The sequence below is a fragment of the Haplochromis burtoni genome, unplaced genomic scaffold, assembly GCF_018398535.1.
Source record: "Haplochromis burtoni strain Fernald_Lab_line unplaced genomic scaffold, NCSU_Asbu1 Contig_134, whole genome shotgun sequence".
Lineage (NCBI taxonomy): Eukaryota > Metazoa > Chordata > Actinopteri > Cichliformes > Cichlidae > Haplochromis > Haplochromis burtoni.
In genome coordinates this window covers 105763-115733 of record NW_024582495.1, presented here as the reverse complement: position 1 = coordinate 115733, position 9971 = coordinate 105763, and the positions used below count along the sequence as shown (strand labels likewise).

General features: G+C 40.0%; 1 long non-coding RNA gene across 2 annotated transcripts; it reads right to left on the bottom strand.

Moving 5' to 3' along the window:
• Positions 1-5432: 5432 nt before the first annotated feature.
• Positions 5433-8205, bottom strand: LOC106633368. Of its 2 annotated transcripts, none has more exons than XR_001336614.2 (3): positions 7528-7625; positions 6141-6194; positions 5433-5642 (listed from the first exon to the last, which is right to left on the bottom strand). It is a non-coding gene; the product is annotated as an uncharacterized LOC106633368 (long non-coding RNA). The 2 variants fall into 2 exon arrangements; XR_006054796.1 differs by lacking the exon at positions 5433-5642 and adding an exon at positions 7770-8205 and having other exon boundaries at positions 6031-6194; positions 7528-7584.
• Between the last annotated feature and the right edge of the window lie 1766 nt (positions 8206-9971).

The window sequence follows — 9971 nt, the reverse complement described above, 5'->3', positions numbered from 1 at the left end:
TATGCACCAAACCTTTTTATGTTTTGTACTGTGAATGTTGTAATTACACATATAATGCTCATAAATTGGTTTCCTTTGTCTTATTGTATTATTGTTTGCTGTGTTTTCAGGTGGGAAAGCTGGTCAACCACAAATCCTTGTGTCCGCGTTTCAAAGTGTTTAAAGACAAACAGTGAAAGGAAACAAGAAAGGATCTTACATGGTAGTTAGCTGCAGCAAAGTGTGAATCATGGAAAGTATATAAGATTATCATGGCTTCTGCGTCTGAAACATGAAGCCGAGCAGGAGTACCCTAAATCTTTCTTTTTTTAAACAACCAGCAGGGGAGACACCTGGCCTGCAGCAGCTAGACTTCTTACTAAAATGAAACAAAACAAAATGAATAAAGTCTTTGGCTAATTACTTGTGTTTGACAACTCATAAACTCAACAGGAAAGTGTTAACAGTAGTCAAATCAGACATTTTACCACTGCTTTATGACTGAACATCTTTTTCCAGCCAGAATTATTGCCATCTGGTACCTTCATATTGAGTTTTTATGCACTCCTGCATTGTCCTAATTTTTCCGACCTGGACCTAATATTTTTCATGTCAGTTTTCTGAGACATGGATGAACACATCTGGCTTAACTAGAAAACACTTTGGAGCAACTCCTGTCGTTTTACGTCTACTAGATAAATAGAGATCAATAAATCTTTTTTTTTCAGGTACACACCGGCTCACTCCTTGGCGGCCGCTATATCGGGGCCTGGAGCCTGGGGCTCGCTCGGGCCACTTCGGAGGTGGGGTGCCCCCGGCCTCTCGGCCTGGGCTCGGCTGAGTGAGCCCTCATCTGGGACTCTCCTCAGCTCTTTCTGGGACAGTGGCGCGGCTGCCCCTCTGTTGGTCTTCCTTGGTCTCTTGTGTTCTGGGGGCCTCTGGATGTCTGGAGTTTTGATCTCTTCCATACCTGCTTCATGCCCTGGAGGACGGGGCTGTGGCCCCCCCACACCCTCTAGCAGATCATTACATGAAGGAACCTTTTAAAAACAAGCGCGTCCATGCTCACAGGTGTACACACGGGTGATCACACCCACAAACTACACCCTTTTTGGCTCCTACCTCAAAGCACACTGTGTTCTGTTGATCTTATGTGCTGCACAATAATGTTTAATATTTAGTATTTACTGTCATATTCCCATATATCATTGTGATGTTGTTTATTCTATTACTCTTGTTCTCTTCTGCTTGTTTTCTTTTTTCTTTCTCAGCAGGTGATCCAGGTGATTGATATATGCATTTTTTTTTCTTTTTTTTTTCTGCCCGTTCTGTTGGTTTTTGTCTTTTGCCCTTCTCCCCCGTCCCTCTTCTCAGCTGTTTCTCTTTCCCTCTTTCTTTCTCCCCTTCTTTCCCCCAGTCAAGTCTGTCCCGTATTCAGTAAGTGAAAATAAAATAAACAATAAAAGGTGAATCAAATGGACCATTACGGCAAGGCTGGGATGGTCAATTTGGTAAAGTAAATCCGTTGGGCATCTTTCTTTGCCTTTAGACAAAATTCTGATGGCAAAAGAGCCAAACGGGACAGGCAAAAAAACAAAAAAAAAAAAAAAAAGATTTATTGATCTCTATTTATCTAGTAGACGTAAAACGACAGGAGTTGCTCCAAAGTGTTTTCTAGTTAAGCCAGATGTGTTCATCCATGTCTCAGAAAACTGACATGAAAAATATTAGGTCCAGGTCGGAAAAATTAGGACAATGCAGGAGTGCATAAAAACTCAATATGAAGGTACCAGATGGCAATAATTCTGGCTGGAAAAAGATGTTCAGTCATAAAGCAGTGGTAAAATGTCTGATTTGACTACTGTTAACACTTTCCTGTTGAGTTTATGAGTTGTCAAACACAAGTAATTAGCCAAAGACTTTATTCATTTTGTTTTGTTTCATTTTAGTAAGAAGTCTAGCTGCTGCAGGCCAGGTGTCTCCCCTGCTGGTTGTTTAAAAAAAGAAAGATTTAGGGTACTCCTGCTCGGCTTCATGTTTCAGACGCAGAAGCCATGATAATCTTTTATACTTTCCATGATTCACACTTTGCTGCAGCTAACTACCATGTAAGATCCTTTCTTGTTTCCTTTCACTGTTTGTCTTTAAACACTTTGAAACGCGGACACAAGGATTTGTGGTTGACCAGCTTTCCCACCTGAAAACACAGCAAACAATAATACAATAAGACAAAGGAAACCAATTTATGAGCATTATATGTGTAATTACAACATTCACAGTACAAAACATAAAAAGGTTTGGTGCATAACTTGTTGGACAAAGGGACAGTTTTTGTCAATTTGCCTTTAGACACCACTAAAGGTGATCTTAAATCAGCTTTGATTCATAAAGTTTTTATTTTAAAAAATGTATTAAAGCATTAAAATATTAGAATTAAGGTAAGTAAAAAAGGCTGTCACATGAAAAAAATGAGATAAACCTGTCAGAGAGACAGAGAGCAAGAACTAGGACTACTAGGAGTAGCCAAAATAAATGAATGGGCCGGTCAGCTCAGCAACCCCAAAAGACCTGAAAGACCACAGAATCAAGAGACGCCTTCATGAATGGAATTACTGAGTATTTACGGTGAGGTCCAAACCAGTTGTTAAACTCAAGAACTGGAAGGCCAAATTACAGAAGAGTCTGCACAGTTCAGAAATAAAACGAAACAACAACAAAAACTTTGGACAAATGAAAAAAAAAGAGAATCTTTATCAGAATGATGGAGATAAAAAAGTACAGTATGAAGAAGAAGAAAAAAAGCTCATGATCTGAAACATGCCACATATAGGCAATGTTATGGCATAGGCATATAAGGCTGCCAGTAGAACCAGGTCACTAGTGTTTTACTGGTGATGCAACTGCTGATAGGAGTAGCAGAATGAATTCACAGGGCTGTACTGCTCAGATCCAGCCAAATGCTACAAAACTGACCAGACAGCTCTGCACAATGCAAATAGGGAAAGACCCAAAGTATACTCAAAAAACAACCCAGGAATCAAGGTAACATATCTCAACCCAACTGAGCATGCTTTTTAGTTATTAAATACAGATTAAATCCACAAAGAACTACAAACAAGCAGCAGCTGAAGGTTACTGCAGTAAAAGCTGAGCAGAGCATCTCAACGAACAGAGCATTTTATCATGTCAGTGGTTCTAGACTTCAGACTTCTGACTGCAGCGTTCAAAACAATGCTCATATGTAAAATGTTGTCTGTCCAGTTAACCTTGAGCCTCTGAAAATGGGGGAACTATATATAAAAATGGGTGTGATACTTAAACAGGTAATGCAAGATTTTTTATATAAAATGTTTTAATGATGAAAATCTGCACTTCAATCACATATTGGTTGTTCACTTTAAAATCCACTGTGGTGGTGCACAGAGGCAAAATTACAAAAATTGTCTTTGTCTAACAATTGTGGCCTTAACTGTAAAAGATGTGTGCAGGACCTAATGTCTTGTTGGTCAGTACAGCTGCACCGTGAGAAAAATGTATCACTGACCAGAGGGAAGAATGCAAAACATGTTAGATATGAAACAGATCTTAAGTCTGTCAGTAAGATCTTTCTCCCACAGACAGATTGTCTCACATTAATCACACACACACACACACACACACTTATGAGTCTGGCTCATCCTGTTGTTTTTAACACAGGGAACTCCCCATTGTCTTCCTTGAAGCATATTATTTGTACGCGTCGCTCTTGTTGACAAAGGAGGTCGATATATGGTTATTAATAGCAGGCTCGCTTTATGGAAAAGGGAAGCGTGAGGTCTTTGGATTCCACCATCTGCATTAAACAATACCTCATTCAGCAGCAGCTGGCAAAGGGACATAGACATTTACTGATGTTAAGGCAGAACATTGGTGGAAATGAGGATTTTCTCTTTTTTTTCTTTCTTTTTTTTTGGCCACTTCCTATTGGACACCATTAAGTGCAGCTGCGAGCGGTTTCAGATCTGTGACAGGGAATAATCCCAGCATGAGAAATAAATAGCTTATACAAAAACATGCTACTCCACATTTCTTAAATATCTCTGCGCTGCAGATGTGCTAATATTCCTGTGCTGGATTAAGAAAAGCGTCATAACCAAGCTCAAGGGAGTCTTAAAGTTCATGCAAACTATGTGTTATAAGGAAATAGTGCAGTCATAAAAGTCAGTGACAAAAACTTGTAAGATTCATCGAAGTTGTGATTCTCTGAAGGTTTAATTGCTGGTGTAAATGTGAGTGAGTGAATGTATGGTGTGTGTGTGTGTGTCTGATTCTGCCTCTTAGTCCTGTTGTTAAAGGGTGTTGCACGCCACAGTAAATCCCAGAGGTTGTTAGCACGCCCAGCTGCTTGTGCAGGTCTCCATGTTTCTGTCAGCGAGGTTGTTCACTGCAAACTCTTTCGCCTCTGATTGAGGAAATCCTCTGACTGTTTGCTCTGTTTGCTGAAATGAAACATCCCAATGGTTCCGCCATCTCTCCCACAGGCCCTGTACACAGAGACTTTCCCATGAAGACCACGCATGTTTACTAGGGTTTGACAGATATATAGCTCTTTGATGGGCCATAACAGTACCGGTGATCCTGTGCTAGCAGGGGGTCACGTTATAGACTGATCTAATACCCTGTTTTAATTTATTCCACGATAACATTGTTCCTGAAACAGTAATTAAGAAAGAGAAAGACACTTAAAACCAATCATATTATTCTTAGTTCAATTCATTTTATTGTCCAACAGGAGGGAAAACACTGAAACATAAACACAATAAAACACAGCAGGACAACCGAATACATATTACAAAACAAGGTTTATATGTAAAAACAACAAAAATTATTAAATACATTGTATTTTGAAAACTTGCACCTAAAAAACAGCCATTAACTTATGCAGTTATGAGGTTATTTAGTGATTTTAAATGGTCTGCCTCACTGTTTTAGCCATGTGACAGGCTGGCAAATTGTCCAGGGTGTATTCTGCCTCTTGCCTTATGGTTGTCTCTAGCATGAAAATATGCAACAAATATTTCACAATTCTAGGTCCTAAAATCAAGAAAATAATCATTATATTAATTCTACATGAATTGTGTTTTAAACACAGTTTTTAGAACCAAATGTGACTGCTTCATTGTCTTTTAAGACTGTAATTTTGACCACAATTTATGAAATTAGTCCTATGTTGTGCTCAGTAGGACTTGAAACTAGCAAATGAGACCATAAACTCATCAGAAAGGTATTCACTGAGGTCAAGATGAAGTGAGCAAGGTCCATTTTCCTGTAGATGTTCTGTACAGTATTCATTTATTGCCTCCTTCGTGATCGGCCGTTGCGATCTCTCCGCCCCCGCCTCCCTTTCCTCACCCGTCTGCCGTGAGTCCCGCCTCGCCGCTGACATTAGTAGGAATGAAGTTCCTACAGCCATTCTAGTGTAGCTAAGGTTGTCTGCTCCAAAGTGATTAACAAAGGTAAAATATGAAACTAAAAAACTCTGCAGTTTGTCATGTTTTCAGCTTCCTTTTGCAGCCTCTAAATAGGAAAAAAGAATCATTCTGTATAATTCTTTCATTTAGTCAAGTTGCCTTTATTTATATAAAGTTTCATAGGTGCAACATGACAGAAGTTGATCCTCTGTCCTTTCCACGTGAAGAAAATCATCAGGGATCATATGACAAAAAGAACAAATTAAAATCAGTGATAAAATTAAACATATGTCATGATAACCACAAATTTAACAGCAAGTATGGGATAACAAAAACAGGATAAACTAGGAAAACATACCAACAAGAAAAAATCACAAGGAATAAGCAATAAAACCAAACTTAAAAGGGAAGATAGTGAAATAGTGGGACAGAATTTATTGCGGGAAACTGAGAAAATGTATCTACATGAACACAAACACTTCCTCTAAACATCCAATAATGAACGCTTCCACGTGGTGGGGAAGATTTTTTTTCCCCTCCCATTTGATCTGGATAATGTTTTGTTTTGTTTTGGTCAGTTCATTTGAAACTGACTGAAATAAATCCTGTCTTTGTGAGGCACAACACGCTGCAGAGATGCATCATGCTGCCTGTTCAATTGTTTATTTAAGGAAGCAAAAACCCCTCAAGTCTGTGCTGCTGGATTCTCACCTCAAGCCCTGGGCTTTGGCAGCCTGCTGACTCCTAAAGCTTGATTGTCCGAGCCTGAAACAGAACAGAGCAGTGTTAAGACGGTGTGCATTGTTCCCTAATTTCTTCTCTGGGATTTCCTTTTACCAGCTCTCCCCGCCCACCCTTCACTCTCCATCATCCTCCCTCTCCTTCTGAAGGCCTTGCCAAGTTGTCTGGCACATGAAAACAATTGTTCTTGCATGTTTGAGGAGACACAACTGTCTCCTTGCATTGGCGAGCTTCTCCCCCGCCGAAGCTCAGCTGACGGTCAAACAGACAGACTTCCTCTACCTCCTCTTCCTCCTTTTTGGGAAAGCGTTCATGTTCAGTAAAATCAGAAGAAAGGTATCTCAGCCTGGAACCACTAAGTGACTCACAACTATCAATATCTTTGACATGCAGGTGGAGCCAGGGGCCATCTCTCCAGCCAGCGAGTGTTTGAAACATGCTGAAGCAGACTCTGAGAGCAAAAGCCATTAAAATATTACCATGTGCAGGTTTATGTCTAACAACAGCTCTCTGGCAAGACTACAAAATGATGAAGCTAAGCACCCATGTGGGAATCAGTCCTGGGCTCCCAGATGATGCTGAAAAATGCTTTACATCCTTCCTGTTTCTGGATCATCTATTTTAACTTTTTTCTATTTTATGTTAGTGAGGCAAGGACAGGAACACTTTGAGCTGCCGGAACCGTGATTTGTGTCTCATTTGCAAAGGTGTTTTCATAGACCGAGCTCAGTTGTACTCATTAAATTGTGCTTCCAAAATGTGCCACTTCCTCTTCTTAAGTAACTGTCAATCACCAAGAAGAACAACGAGATCTAAAATGACACCAGTTTTTCTCTACTTTTATTCATGAATAACTCTGTACCATAAATCTGTAGTGTACAATAAAGCGCTGAGCTTCTCAATGAGAATTACAAAGAAACACATTGTACACACAGTGCAGTTGGAGCTTTGCATTTTATTGCACAATTAAACATTATTGTAGCATCTCATACCCAAGTCATGCAACACTTATTTGGGGAAGTCCAAAACGCTTTCGCTTGAAAGTTTGGAAAAATAAGCAATGAGCAATATGTGAAAAATCCAGTATCCAGTTGGCTATACATACAAAAAAAGAGAAGAAAAATATAAAACCTTCCTTTGATGAAGATACATGATACAGCAGAAATAATTTACCTAATTTAGTAGAAAATGCTCTGTTTCTAGTAGTTTTAGGTAAGACAGCAGAGCTCCATCTATTATCGTCATGTCACAGAACATAAAACTGGCAGGAGGAGGTGGAACTGCCGTCTGGCTTCATTTAAGCTCCGCTAAAATTCTCTGCTGGGACTGGGATGTCCGAGGAGGAGGAAAAACTTACCAAAGTGAAGCGGTAAACCTTTGCAGTGATCTCCAGGTGGATCCTCTGGACGCTCGCCTGTCAGACATGTTAAACAGATCCAGACTGATTTTTACTGACTTTACTTGGGTTCTTTGTTCCCTCCTGTCACCCATTTCTTTGCCCTTCTCGATCATCTCCGCCATGTTTTTTTTAATCTTTCATCTTAGTAAAAACTAAAAAATTGTTGATTTGATTGAACACTCAGTATTTTGTTCGCTCACTCTGAAAAGCATCACTAGAGATCCGTACATCTGGGTCCCAGTGCCGGATGATGTCAAGACTGGCGATGACCCAAAGCCCCGCCGCACAGAGAGTTCCTCAGAGAGGTCGGCTGCGTGTTGTTTTCCCTTCCTCTGCCTACGTGACATCTTCCTGCCGGGGGGAGCCTCAGGGAGCCATCTGAGGAGGCCTGGTCCCTGGGTGAGGAGGACAAATTCGACTTATCCTGACAGAGCAGGTGGGGGAGGGACGGCAAAGGAAACTCAGACCCCCAGCATGCACCTTTAGCTGCCTTAAAATTAACTTTCCATACAGCCTCCTGTTTCACCAGGGAGCTTTCTTCTGTCATTCAGAGGACTGAGTTTGCAGTCTTATTCAAAGAGATGCCAGAAGGGAACTTGGGCTCAGCTGTGTGTCGCTGAGCTGCAATCTGCCTGTTACAGCTTTCATTACAGATCTGGAGAAGAAGCCCACAGAGACTGGGCGGCTTTTGCTTTGCAGCATTATGAAATACAGACACATGGCAAATTAAAGGAAAAAGTTGAACCCTTGACCCCTACAGGTAGGGGATCTTTTTTGTGCTGTGGGGAGCATTTCACAGCCACTATTTGGGTCTGGTTGTATTTTGAGTTATTAGTTAGTTAGTTAGTTAGTTAGTTAGTTAGTTAGTTAGTTAGTAGTTAGTGTGTGTAAGTTAGTTAAGTCCAGGGGATCATACTGGTTTAGATAAAGTTATTGAAGGCCACGCATTGGACAAATTAATCAAACAATGTTTATAGGAAATAAAAGCACTGCAAACATAAATCAAACTAAATACTTAATAGCATTTAAACTACTCTTCATCTTGCCAGTTATCTGATGTGCATGTATGTGTCTTAGAGAAAAGCTGCACTACAAATCAAGTTACAGTTCTGAATTATCACCTTTATCCATTTAAAGCCTGTTTATCCTCATGGAAAGGTGTCCTTTGGGAGGATAATGCCCCCTCCACTGGAGTATTATGATATCTACTGGAATGCTTGAAAAAGGATAATGTGATAGATATGTGATTGATATTGGCATAGCTATGGAGATTGTGGACGAACATGTTAGACAGTGCTCTCCAACATCATCACCATCATCATAATCATCATCATCCTCAAAATGTCAAATGAGGGAAAATCTTTTGGAAGACTGGTCTTACTTCCCTCCAGTAGATTTTCAGGGGCTCAGAGAACAAGTGCCAAGGGACACTGAGCTTTTCTGACAGCATGTGGTGCCTGAACACTTTACTGGGACATTTTATGATAGCATTTACTTTATCTGCATTTGTCAGTGAAAGCTATCTGAATTTGCCATGTGCTACAGAAACCAGAGTGCACGAAAAGATGGCAAACACAAGAAAAAGTTCTCTTTTGCAGCTGAAAATAAATAAAACAGTAATCATTTGTCATGCTGATAGCGATGTGAGAACCTGAATATCAAATACAGCGATGTTTCCTACTAATAAGAAATGACATGATAAAAAGATACACATCTTGAAAATCTGCTCTGAGATTAAATTTGCATCATTTGCAGTCACTAAGTGTCACTTAGCTTTCACTTCAATACTACACTGTGACCTCTGACCTCTCACCCCATCTCCCTGTCTTTTGGGCCCACAGCAGTGATTTATCCCTCTGACATACCAACAGCTGTGTTGGGGGCTCTGAACAGAGTGTGGGCTACTATTTGCCGTGACTAATCGATAACAGACTTCAAAAAAACACCAATCATGAGTTTTGGGAAAAACACACCACTCAGTGACACTGGAAACCCCGAACCTTTTGCCGTGGGTCTGCAAGGCTTCATAAACAACACACTGGCACCATCACTGTAAACAGTGGAAATGTTTGTATGTCTGACATCTTTCAGCAAAGACATAAAAAAACATTTATACCTCCAAATTTGCTATTAGAGTCAATGTTTTCAAATGTTTATTAGAAAAGAGCAGCAATTTTGCAAACTGCAGCTGCTTATTGTATATTGGAAGTACTCTTTTTTTTTTTTTTTTTAAAGTGGGTGGTGAAATAGAAGACCTCAACAGATTGTTGGTCTCAGATATATACACTCCATTAATCTCCTCTTTAGTGCAGGAAATCTGAACTACATTATGATATGATTCAAATCGTTTTGTTTGTGTCAAATGTGTTGTGTTTTTTTTTTTTTTTCTTTTAAAGACGCGG